This window comes from Pinus tabuliformis, chromosome 4_2, assembly GCF_031772625.1.
Source record: "Pinus tabuliformis cultivar Carrire ecotype Pingquan chromosome 4_2, CPIR1, whole genome shotgun sequence".
In the NCBI taxonomy this organism is placed as follows: domain Eukaryota; kingdom Viridiplantae; phylum Streptophyta; class Pinopsida; order Pinales; family Pinaceae; genus Pinus; species Pinus tabuliformis.
In genome coordinates this window covers 901,366,777-901,380,480 of record NC_142304.1, presented here as the reverse complement: position 1 = coordinate 901,380,480, position 13,704 = coordinate 901,366,777, and the positions used below count along the sequence as shown (strand labels likewise).

The window sequence follows — 13,704 nt, the reverse complement described above, 5'->3', positions numbered from 1 at the left end:
CACTGTCAGTGTAACCAACCACCCTGAAATCATCTGTTGCAGCATTCAAAATACAATACTCCTTTGTCCCATTAACATACTTTAGAATCCTTTTGGTTTCTTGGCAATGTGTTTCCTTGGGTTTCTCCATGAACCTCGACACCAAACTCACTGCATACTTTATATCCGGCCTAGTGGCAGTCAAATACATCAAGTTGCCTATCATGCTTTTGTATAATGTCAGATTGAAATTGTTGTTGCAATTTTCTTTGCTCAACTTCAATCCCATGACATTTGGAGTTGGTGCAGGGTGGTTGTTTTGCATATTAAATATCTCCAAAATGTATGCTACATACTTTGCTTGAGAAATAAAAATGCCATTTTTTATTTACTTCACTTCTATGCCCAAAAAATATCTTAACAACCCCAAGTCAGTCATTTCAAATTCACTTTTCATTACTCCATTGAAATCAACGATGAGGAAATAATTGTTGCGTGTAAAAATAAAATCATATACATATAAGACAACAATAAGAATATTTCCATCACTCTCTTTGATGTAGAGAGTAGCCTCACCATCACATTTTTTGAAACCATTGTCCAACAAGTAAGCATCTATCTTGCTATACCATGCACGGAGTGCTTGCTTCATCCCATAAAGAGCTTTCCTCAACCTATACACCTTGTCTTCCTGGCCTTCAACCTCATAACCAGGTGGTTGCACAACATAAAATTCCTCTTTCATCACTCCATTCAAGAACGGTGATTTTACGTCCATTTGATACACTTTCTATTTATTTTGCGCGACAATTGCCACAACTGCATGCATTGTCTCCATCCTCACAACTATTGAAAACATCTCTGCATAATCTCTTCCATGTTGTTGCTTGTATCCTTTGACAACTCGCCTCACTTTATAACTTTCAATCTTCTTGTCGACAACTCTTGGTCTTATAGACCCACATTACTCTAATGACATTTTTTTCTTCCGGAAGGTTCACTAACTCCCATGTGTCATTCGTATCTATTGCTTTTATTTCTTCCTCCATTGTCGCAACCCATTTTTCTTCTTTGACTGCATCCTCAAAATGGATTGGGTAATCTACATGACAAAATAATGCAAATAACGAATTCAGATCAATGCTACTATAAACTTCATCTTGCTCGTAAATCTCATTTATACTTTTGAATTTTGGTTTGCTTGTGCTTATTGAAGATGGGCTTGACATGTCACTTGGTGTTGCGCTTTGTGGCGTGCTTGGAGAAGCACTTGCTTGACTATGCAATGCTATCCTATTATTTGTTGATGATGTTACTCACTACCTACTTTGTTGCGATCGAATAGGAGTAGAGGGAGTCACTATTGAGGAATTTCTTGCTACTGTCAATTCCTCTTTGTCCTTATGTAGTATACATGCCTTGACATTGACTATCGTCTCTAAACTTCCATCACAAGCTTCCTCTTCTATGAACTGCACACCTCTGTTGATTATGACATTCTTTGTTCATTGATTGTAGAGCTTGTATGCCTTGGATTCATCAGTATATCCAACAAATATGCATTTCTCCCCCTTGTTGTCGAACCTCTTCCTCAACTCATCCGGGACATGTGCATATGCCACACATCCAAGGACTCTCATGTGAGTGACACTATCATTTCTTCCACTCCATGCCTCTTCTAGAACTACATTTTGGATGATTTTTGTTGGACATCTATTAATGATATATGTTGCACAAGCAATAGCTTCAACCTAATAATCATTTGGAAAATTCTTTGCCTTCAACATACTCCTTGCCATTTCCATAATGGTCCTATTCTTCCTTTCGGCTACACCATTTTGCTGAGGTTTATACCTTGTTGTAAATTTCTTGTGAATTCCATGCTCCCTACAAAAGGGTAGGAAATCATTTGAGATGTATTCACCACCTCTGTGAATCTTAATGACTTTGATGTAGTGTCCACTTTTATTCTAAAAACGAGTCTTGTATTGGTGAAAGAGCTCAAACACTTCACTTTTTTGTTTTAGGAGACAAATCCATGACTTCCTTGTGTAGTCATCTATGAAGGTCAATAAATAATGGATGCCACCAATTGATGGTGTTTGCATCGGTCCACAGAAATCTGAATGCACAATCTCCAAAGGTTCATTTTCCCTTATTGACTTTCTTGTTGGAAGTGTTTCTCTATGATGTTTGCCCAAGATACATCCTTCACATAGGTTGTCCGATTTTTCTATGAGTGACAATCCCTTCACCATGCCTTTCCTATGCAGCAAATTCAAACCTCCAAAGTTGAGATGACCAAATATCAAGTGCCATAACCAATTTTCATCTTTGACCTTTGCTTCATAGTTCACTTCTGTAAGAGCTGCAACTTTTCTTTCATCCTCTTGTGAGTTCATTTAGAGTTGTTCTTGTGCACCTTCTTCCTTTAAATATGATCTTATCTTTAGGGGAAACATTATATTGCTTGTCATTTGAACTTTTATAATCAGTGGTCTACTTGGAGGCCTATCCAAAATTGTGCACTCATCATTTTTGAAAAAGACATTGTAGCCCTTTTGCATGAGTTGTCCAATGATTATGAGGTTATGCTTTAGACCAGGGACAAAGTAAACAATTGAGATGTACTTCTTCTCCCCCTCCTTTGTTAGGATATTAACTCTTCCATTGCCCATGACAAAGAATTTGCTATGGGTCCCTAATGCCACTTTATATTTCACACTTTCATCTATGTTGGAAAACATTTCTAAGTCCCTCACATGTGGTTGCTACACCTTGTATCTAGATACCATATATCACTTTGTTCTTCCTGTGCTACATTACAAGCTAAAAACATGCTATCATGGTTTTGATTTTCTTTTATGATATTTACACTTGGTTTGTTACTAATGTCATATTTCTTCTTTCTACATTCATTTTCATAATTACCATACTTCTTACAGTAGTGACATTGGACTTGATATTTATCATACCTCTAACCTTGTGCTTGATTTTGGCTTGGGCCTTGACTTGGATTTTGATTGCTACCCCTTCCACTTGAGATTGTAGGGCTGCTTCTTCCACCTCTGTATGGGCTTCTTCCTCTTCCTTTAGCATATGATCTTCCTCTGCCTCGACCTTGACCAAATGAAACTTGTGTCTTGAAGGCATGCTCCAGTGAGGAGCTTGTTGCTCTACTAAATCTATGTTCATGACAAATAAATGATGCATGAATCTCATCCACTGAGAATTGTGAGAGATCCTTTGTCTCTTCTATGGCCACAACAATGTCATCAAACCTTGTTGGAAAACTTCTCAAAACTTCATGAAGTATTCTCCTTCAATCAAGTGTCTCACCATGAGACCTGATTTGATTAACCACCCCAATTACATGTGTAAAAAATGAGTCTACGTTCTCAGACTCTTTAATACAAAGTGTCTCAAATTCTCTCCTTAGAATTTATAGTTTTGTTGTCTTCACTTTTTCCATGCCTTCGTAGGTTGTCTCGAGGGTGTCCCATGCTTGCTTGGACTTCCTTGCTACTCCAACTGTTGGGAAAATACTTTCATGAATTGCTTGAAAAATGTCGAAGAGAGTTTTTTCATCCTTCTTCCTGTTGTCCCTCAACAAATCCCTTTCTTCTGGAGACAAGGCATTTTATGCTGCTACATCTGTTGGTTCTCGAAAACGATTCTCCACCAAATCCAAAATGTGTTGAAAAGAAAACAAGGCCTTCATTGTAATAGCTCAATAATTATAATTTTTTCCATTAAACTGAGATATATGAGCATTAGACAAGCTTGTGGTTGATGTTGTCATTTTTGAGCGAAAAATAAATAAATAAATAATAAATAAAAAAATAAAGAAAAAATAAGAAAAAAATCTTCCTTCAAAACAATTTTTTTTTAAATGCTAGTAAAAGCATTTGTTTTTACACTAACAGTTGGAAAAATTTTCAGGGCAGAGGAGAGGAGTCTGGCTAGAAATAAGTTGCATCAAGGAAAATCTTATGTTGCAACTCATAGAATAACTCACGGTAAAAAAGAGTAAAACTTGGAGCAGCTAAATAAGATTTTGGATTAAAATCTAATTCATGAAAATACATTCATATGAGACTGCAGTTCATTCACTAATTAAAAAAAACAATTTTACAACCATTTAGACTTTGCCATGGGTTGTGGACTTTCACCCTTTCTCTGGCTCAACTATACAAATGACTTTTACTTTCGTATTTAACCAAACATACAACTTTGACTCATTAATTTATTTGAGAGCAAATATTTAAGACACCGGATGGGAGATTATACAAAATGAGGGTTTTTCTAAACTTGGAGAGGTTGCTGGCTGCAACTAAGAGTTGTGCAGTAAATTTTTCACCCATACATATTTACCAACCCTCATTAAGTTCTTTAACCTTGTAATTTGTTGCGGAATGGTCAGTCTTGTCCTATTGCTCATAAATTTAGTGCTTCCCTCTGCAAACAAAATCTCAACCTGCACAAGTTGACTGGGCAAGTATGGTGGTTGTCATTGTGTTTAAAGTGGTGGTTGGAATTAATTTTCCAACTCTCCTTTGATCCACCCTAAAAATAAACAAATATTTCAACACTTCCTAGTCCATGCAGCCTATGTGGCCCAAGCGTCCTTGAGTAGAGTTGAGACCAAATTGAAGTAGCTTGAATGAAGTCTTTGACGACAGAAATAAACCTCATACAGTGGCTTTGAAAATGAGGGTTGTGTAGTTTAGTTTGATAAAATTGGTGGCCCCACACACATTTTCGTTTGGGTGTAAGCTTCTCTGTCTAGAGCAAAGAAATGATCAAATATGCTCTGCTATATAACCAGCTTCTCGGTGAGCAAAGAAATGTTAAAATATGCTTTGCTATATAACAATGATGTCTGTTATCCCTCTGTCTAAACGGTACATACAAGGAATGCTACCTAAACAAAATATTTTTCTTCAAAGGCTCACAACAGATGAACTCAATACTTCAACAAGCATTCAACATACAGATCTATAAAATCCAGCACATCTAATCTTGCTCACACATACTGCGGACATATCTACAAACAAAAAATAATATAATTTACTCACACAACACCATCTCTTACCCTATTTATTTACAAGAATAAAATTCACATCTTTCTCAATTTTCCTGGCCCTCCCTTGGGAGAGTTAAGAAAGAATATAGTCTCACACCATGTTAGAAATATAAAAGAGAGTCACAAATCACAACACGACAATTTTATTGATCTCACAGACAATAGATATATATAGGACATAACACACTTAGACATATCTAAATTATGACTCCAACTCATATCATAGGAATTGACTTCTAATGCAACCATACATGACAGGGAAACATTATTTCCAACACTTACTAAAAAAACCAAAATTTTCCAAACATATTTTTTTTCCCAAAACATTAAAAATAAACCCTGATAAAAGACCAAAGGGACCCTCAACACAAATTAACTATAACAGAATATCTTACAGAACTCTCCAATCGATATGACAAGACATTTTCAATTAAGTCATGCTTCATGTTGCAGTCATAGGTCTCTCTCCTTATATTCTAAAACCGAAAACCGACTAATGATATTTGTTGATCTCATATCGTTACTTTCGGTTCTCTTCACCTTTTTAACTAGGGCAGTTTAACACAAGGTTAGCATTTGAGATATATATAAAACAGTCAATAACATAGCCAAGACATGAAGAATCTTTTAGGTTGTTTTGCAGCTATATTTTCATTTTGTATATCTGAGATTAATATACGCTGTCTTTAGCAATGTCATTTAGGTTGTTTAGCTACATTTTCCGACGGCCATTATGTTTCATTGAAGAAATTGCTACTTATGCAATTTTACTTGCAGGAAGAAATTGCAGGAATATGGCAGATGGCTAGTCACCGTCTTCATTACAACATAAATGGTGTTGGAAGCACGATCGTCTACCATAAATATCTTACGAGTAAAGGCTACCGTGCATTAATTTACAGGTCGATTGCTCCTTGTGCCCACATTCTTCCTAAATATATCTAAATTTTGTGATCATATATTTTAAAACCTCGGAACTTCTTTGTTAGGATAATGATTTAGGATTATTCCTTAAAAGCCTTTATTACATTATGCCATACTATTCGTTACTCGTCTCTGTAATGAATTGGTTAGTTTTAAAATGATCATAAATCCTTTTAAGCTTCCAATTTACTAAAAGCTTAGGATTAAAATTATCTATATAGATGTAAATTTGAAACATTTCTATTATTCAATTTTTATTCTATCAAAGTCATATATTTTCTTATGTATATTTCAGAAGGATCTTCGCTCGTTAACAATTTCACTCTTTGGCTTAAATGATCATTTGAGGGAAATGTAAATAATGCAGATTTCATACTGGTCATTTTCCAACCTTTATACTCTTTTACAAAATCCTAAAATATTCAAAATACTGTTTAATAATTTTGTTAAACACACATGGACAGCAAGACAATAGGAAAGATAAATCATTCAGTACGATTTTTATTAACAAGAGATGTACATTTATAATACAATGTTGTGACTCTTGGATTTCAGATCCCAAGGTCTCTTGGACTGCTTTGTCCATTCGACTTCCACACTAACCCACTTAGGATTAGGTGTCCAACATTCCCCCTCTTAATCCAAAGGGTTATGTATGAGTCCAAGAAGAGAGCTGTAATATAAAATGTGCAAAAATGCATGGTAGCACTAGGCTGAATGTGCTCTATGAAATGTTGGTATAAAGAGCGGTGGTTTAAGGATGACCACCAACACTGGAACGCTTAGTGCAGCTCCCGGAACTCTTCCAAAACTGGCAAGAAACTGAAGTTTTCTGCAAGAGGAAGTGATCCTATTGTTTTAAAGAGGGAACCTTCAACCACAAAAGGGAGGTCTCACCCCACATAAAAGGTAAAACTTCAACCTGAAAAGGGAAGTCTCAACCTGTGATGGTTTAAGGATAACCAACAACTCTGGAATGCTTAATGCAATTCCTGGAACTCTTCCAACACTGGCAAGAAGCTGGTGTCTTCTGCTAGAGGAAGTGTTCTCAATCTGTTCACGGGCATCTTTGTCTCTGGCTACAACTCTGAAACTGGTGTGGCAGGTTGTGGCTCAGGCTCGCTTGATGTGACTTTGAAGCTTGTATATGACCATCATTTCCCCCCCTGTCAGATACAAGGTGAGAAGATGGAGAAAAGTCAACTGCAAGACTGTTCAATACTCGGGAACAAGTTCTGACATGTGTTTGGAATATCTTCTTGGCTGTTGATGCCCATTGCCAAGAAGCGATCCATCCAAGATGAATCTTTGTTCTTGCAGGACGTTTGTTTTTGAAGCATCTGTGTGAAGAATGGCTGGTTTTATGACAGTGCTTACATGGATGAAGATCAAAACAGTGATCTTTCAAATGGCCAACTCGGTCACAGTTTTGGCATTTCACGATCTGTTGTTGTTGTTGTTGGTGTTGGTGTTGCTGTGGAAGAGGGGCAGAGTCTGGAACAGCTGAAGCTGAACTGTCATGAGGAGCAGGTGAACTGTCATAAATGAATCCAGCACTCTGAAACTGAATAGGCTTGGCATAGTCTGGAATATGAAAGGACAAGTCCTTGTCATATCCAAGACCAGTTTTGTGCTTGTTGTGGACAAGCTGTTCCCAAGGTCTGATGATGGGCTTGGGAAGTGCAGACTGAGTTTCTGCATCTGCATGTACAACTGCTGCTTTATTGGAATGAACTGTAACATTATTAACATGCTGCTGATGGGTGGTTGTCTCAATGTTCTAAACAAAAACAGGTTCAGAATGGTGTCTATTTTGATGTAGCTCTTCTTGCTGTAGCTGTGATTCAAGCTGCAAAAAATCGATCTTTTCTTGTACATTTTGCAAACAACTATGAATATCGGTGAGAAAATCCTTGCTGATTTTGACTGTATTATTCATACTAGAGAGTATTAGATTGTCCACTAACTCTAATATTGCACCGATTGGAGCCATTTCTAACCTCAAAAGATAGTAAAACAATGAGGAAAAGATGGACACCAAATAAACTTATGGCAACAACTTCAAATCAATCAGCTTGCAATACTGTGTACAAGAATACTCTCCAGCAAGGTACCTTACCAACGTACATATGAATAAGACTTAACTCTTTGACCACATACAAAATTCCAACTCTACTATATTCTTGTTGACAACACAAGCATCATACATTATTCCCACTCAGCACCTAATACATGACTCAGTTTTGTACATGATATAAGGCTCACAATCATTGTTCTATTGTAAGCAAATTTCTTGAAATCATTTGAGAACAGGATTGATAAGAATTTCGAAGACAGAATTAGAAGGAAGAATATGCAGGAACCTGGGACTGCTTCTCTATTGACTTCCTCTGCAACAATATTCAACTCCGAAAATGAAGGTAGCCTACCAACAACACGGTTTCTTCAATAAGCTGTCATAGGACCTTGGTCTGATCTGAACATGAAATAATTTGTGCCAGCCAATCTGGAATTTTCAATCACCAAAGACAAACTTGAATTTACTGCTTGGGAGTTGCTACATGCATAATGGATGTGATTCTGGGTGAGGCTTCTCCAAATTTATTGGTCATTGGAAGATCAACTCAACAAATCGGATCTGCAACAAATACAACTCCTTCAAGGCAAACAATCCAGGTAACAATCCGAGTTCGAATCCGAACAAGTGCTCAACATAATATTCACCTCAACAGAATATTACTTGAAAAAAGATGACTAAACTCAGAGATAGTGAAACCTGGTATACACACTGCCCAGAAAACTTCAACTCAGTGTTTACTTTAGCAATAGAGGTTCGACACTTTGTGCTATTTAATGGATAACAATAGACTTTACTGGAATTTCAGTCCCAGAATACCAAAAACTCATCCCTCAGTAGAATAGTGAATGTAATTAGACTTGAATGTAATTAGACTTGACCAGTTGGTACAGGAATGGCTTGGACTCAAAATAAACAGACCACAACTTCAACAGATGTTTATGGTTTGACCCTTCTCAAGGAGTGAAGTAGCATAAACCTCAGGACCATATAGTCTCATGATTCATCCACATGGATCAATATAATATCAACTCCTAATTATAAGCCCTTGCTAAGAAAAATGTTAGTCGAATAATCGCTATTCTTGGCATATAAAACACAGAGATGTTTGTAATGTTCAGGCCACACGCCAAAGTGCACACACCATCGCATTATTTGATCTCAAGCTATCACAACCTCTGCTATAACAAAGTGTAACGATCTAGAAAATAATGTTTCTCAGACCAACGAAGACTCAGCAACATCAAACTCTCAATGACCTTATTTACAACTCTGCCATTTACTTATCGCACTGCCTTGCACCCCGTAACAGGTTCTTGCAACAAATTCATAAACTGGCTTATCACACTTGTTCCGAGCATACACTCTGCGCACTGGGTTACCACGATGCGTTCACGCCACTATGAAATCAATTGATACATGCAAGATTACACCTCCATCGAAGGTAGTCAATTTCTTTATGCACTTCCTGAACCTACAGATATATTCGACCCAGTCAACTGGCTTTTTCCTTTGCCCTCGAATATGAGAATATGGTATTGAAGAATCCACATCTAGAGAGATAAGGGAGATGGTCCTGTCTTCCTCGATCCAGAGTTTTTTTTTTTTTTTTTACATCAGGAAACTACACAACTTCCCTTATGCTCCTTTAATCCCTTGATCCCAGTTTCACGGCCCTTTGATTACTTCTGCACGTCCACACTCCTCGGATTGTCAATCACACTCACGGCCCACGATCCGCCATGCTCTTCAATCTTTTATCTTCACAAAGGATTGTTTGTAGAGTCAAGCTACTTCCGTCCAGCAATTTCGAACCAGTGCTCTCGAGCATTTCTCAACTTACGCTTCTCTCCTGCAGGGCTGCATCAATGGAACAGTCTGTCTGGAGGGCAAGCTTGTCCATGCACATATCCTTCAGACCGGCTTCGAACCCGATACCTTTTTAGAAACCAAACTTATGATAATGTATGCCAAGAGCGGGTGTCATTATAACAGATGTACATATCATCCCATTTCTGATTATCTGCGGCAATTCCAACTTACAGATTCTGTAATGCTTTTACTTTTGAAAGGCTCCTCTCTCTATGAACGAACTGTCATTCAATATGGCTCCGGAACATGCTTCGTCTAATGGAGGAAAGTCCTCAAACAAGAAAAAGCGAAAGTCTTTGGGTAGTTCAGAGAAACATCAGTTTACACTTGAACAGAAAATGGACGCACAGTTTGATAGACCTGGCAGGAAACGTCATGGCAAAGTTCGGAAGCAGCAGGAGAGCGAACAGTATGTAAATCAAACCATCAGCAGCAAGATATTGAGAGAGGCTCATAGGCAGCAAAAGGAAATCGATAATGAGAGGGATGAAGAATCTGGTTTAGTTTGGAATGTAAGAGGACAACCTATTGCTAAACTAGACCATGGAAAGCCTCTACTGGAGCAGTGTAAATATTTTTACGCAATACAAGAACTGAGCAGTGTTAAACAACGGAGCATTGGATGGAACAGCCATACATATCACCTTATTAGATGCCATACATCTAGATCCAGCTTCGGTGGAAATGGAGAAGCGTATTGTGGCGGTTATACATGAAATCCTCTGACACCAGGATTCAAATCAACGGACAAGCGTTACAAATTTTGGGGCGTTTCTCTGTGGGAGCATTGCAGTCAGAGAAGAATATGAAACCAACATAAAAACGCATTAGACACAGTTCTAACAAATGCAGTCATATGGCAGAGGTGAGCAGCGCATCATTAAACACAGTTTTGTCAGGGAATAATGGTAAATCCCAGGTGGTGCAGCGCTTTTAAATGGAGCGTATATGGACAGAAAACGCAGGTCTCATAACGGCTTGGACAGATGCGTTATATGGCAGAGGCAGAGGCAGCATGTCAGGAGCGCTGGAAAAGAATATGGCAGAGGGCCAGGACTGACATGCACATAACAGGCCACAGAAAAACAAGTGGCTCTGATACCATGTTAAACACACATGGACAGCAAGACAATAGGAAAGATAAATCATTCAGTACGATTTTTATTAACAAGAGATGTACATTTATAATACAATGTTGTGACTCTTGGATTTCAGATCCCAAGGTCTCTTGGACTGCTTTGTCCATTCGACTTCCACACTAACCCACTTAGGATTAGGTGTCCAACAAATTTGTTTTTCTACAGTTTTTTAATGACTTTATATTTGTGGTTGTCCTACCTCACCATACTCTACCTACTTGAATGAGAGTTCAAGAAATACTAGAATGTGACATTCAACTTATTTGGTTTACTATTTTTTGGCGTTTCAAATCTTGTTTTTGATGGTGGAAATGGATTCAACACCATTAAAAAAAGTATAGGACACCTAAAATTTTGAAGTTTAACAACTATAACTTGGATTTCCAAAAATGCTTGCCATATTTCTCTAAATATAACAGGGATTTCCATAACTTTCAAGGCAATTCCTCTAACTAATTGGCAGTATATAGCGACTTTTTATATATTTAGAGTATCTTATATATTGATTTAACATTTTTAGTTTTTAGTTTGAAATTAAAAAAAAATAAAAAAATAAAAAAAAAAAAATATATATATATATATATATATATATGTATTTTTTATAAATTTTAATAAGTAAATGATGATTTGATATGCAGTAAAATTAAATTCTAATTCTAAAATTAAATTAATAATAATAATAATATTTTTATGTTACTTCTTAAATTTATTTCATGGGATGATAGTGGCCACCCATTTTCTATGATCCTCACATTTGTATTTATGATGACAGTGGCGACCATGATATGGAGGTGCCTTTCACTGGAACAGAGGCTTGGATAAAGTCCTTGGGTTATGCGATAATTGATCAATGGCGCCCCTGGATCCTAGATGATCAAGTCGCTGGGTAGGGACATGGTCACTCCTTCAACTGTGCTACACCATGTTAATTCAAACACATTTAAATAAAATATTGTGCCTTTTGAATTGTTTGTGTGCACAGATATACTCAAGAGTATGATCACAACTTGACCTTTGCAACTATAAAGGTGGGTTGTCTTCCTTTTTTATAATTTTGGAAAGAAACCAGATATAGGGCGAAATATAAAGATTTCCTCTTAAACATTATTTTTCATTGCAATTAACTAAGATGGTTTTTTTCATTTAAACTAATTACAATGTAGTCTTTGCAGGGATCTGGACATACCGTGCATAATATAAACCTAAGGAAGCGTTAACATTTTATAAGCGGTGGTTGGATGGAAAGTCACTGTGAAACACCACATATTTCCAAATTTTCGATTGCCTTTAATTAATCAAACTTCTTTTAGATTCTATTTACATATTAAGTTTGCAAATCCTTTATGTAGCTTGTCGTTTGTCCGAGTTTGCTGGCCCTTAATTAATCCAACTACTTTTATATTCTATTTACATTTTAAGTTTGCAAATTTTTTATGTAGCTTGTCGTCCCCCTGGTTTTCTCTTTATTAGCTTGTGAGGTGCAAGCTCTAGTATTGAAACAATTTAAGCCTTAGCAATTTTCTTCAATGGGATTGGATTATTATTCTCTCTTATAAATAACCATATAAGAAAGAGTAAATAATAAATGTCTATCTTGTATGCTAGGTTATGCAAGAGCACAAACATGCTTTGTCTTGTGGGAAAAATCCTGATCGTTATTTAATTTCATTATGTGATTGGATACTTTACGGAAATGTGTTGTATTTTTGTGTGATTTAATAATTCCATGAATATGAATATATATAACTGTTTTAGTTATTTTATATAATAAAAATTTTAAAATTATAAGTTTTTTAAATATTATTATTATTATTATTATTTACTTTTAGGGCCATAGCTAATTCAAAAACCAAATTGGTGTATGAGAATCACTAGTTTGTGGGACAAGGGACTCACTTCCATTTAGTGATTTTAGTGCTAAGTGTATTAAGGCATACATACTCTCCTGCCCTTTGGTTTTGAACTTGTGACTTCTTAGGAGGAAACACATGCTCTTAACCATACATTAGGCCCACTTAAAAAAATTCTATTGATGGTAAATGTGTTCATTATTTAGGTACTCCATGTAAAGAGGTCATTAGTTCAAATACGTTGAAGTGTTTATCTCACAAAAAGAAAAATACAAAATATTAAAATAGATATAAATTTTGAAAATTAAAATATATAATAAAAAGAAAAATGATTATCTATATATATATATATATATATATATATTGTAACATCCTTGTTCAAAATTCCATGTAATAAAGTTAATAAAGGAAAAATAATAACAAAGGTCATGGGACATGTATTCTAAGCTGAATGTTGGGCATAAAACATCCTAGTGTGGTTGTTCATTTGGTTTATTATGGCTAACGAAATTGGCAAAGGCAATGGAAAAGGATTTGAAAAGGCATGAGGTACTAATTGGCATTTTATTTATAAAAATAATGGAGATTAGGAGAAAAGAAAGGTTAAAGGTTGCAACTTGCATGTGAGGATGAAAATGAAGGAAAATAATGGAAAATTGAAGAAAATAGAGGCTCCATTAATAAAAAGAAATTTGAGGACCAATTGATAACTTTTTGTGAATTCAGTTTTAGAGCTCCCTCTCTCTACTCTCTCCTTGTCACACTCTTAGACACGTA

At 36.2% G+C, this 13,704-nt stretch overlaps 1 pseudogene across 1 annotated transcript in view; it reads left to right on the top strand.

Annotated features, from left to right (window-relative positions):
- LOC149172601 (serine carboxypeptidase-like 20) overlaps positions 1-12,521 on the top strand; it is a 59,231-nt pseudogene extending 46,710 nt beyond the window's left edge. Inside the window, exons 11-14 of the transcript XR_016259275.1 lie at positions 5,843-5,967; positions 11,850-11,963; positions 12,060-12,105; positions 12,250-12,521. The product of XR_016259275.1 is annotated as a serine carboxypeptidase-like 20 (transcript). The remainder of the gene's footprint in view (positions 1-5,842; positions 5,968-11,849; positions 11,964-12,059; positions 12,106-12,249) is intronic.
- The last annotated feature ends 1,183 nt before the right edge of the window (positions 12,522-13,704 follow it).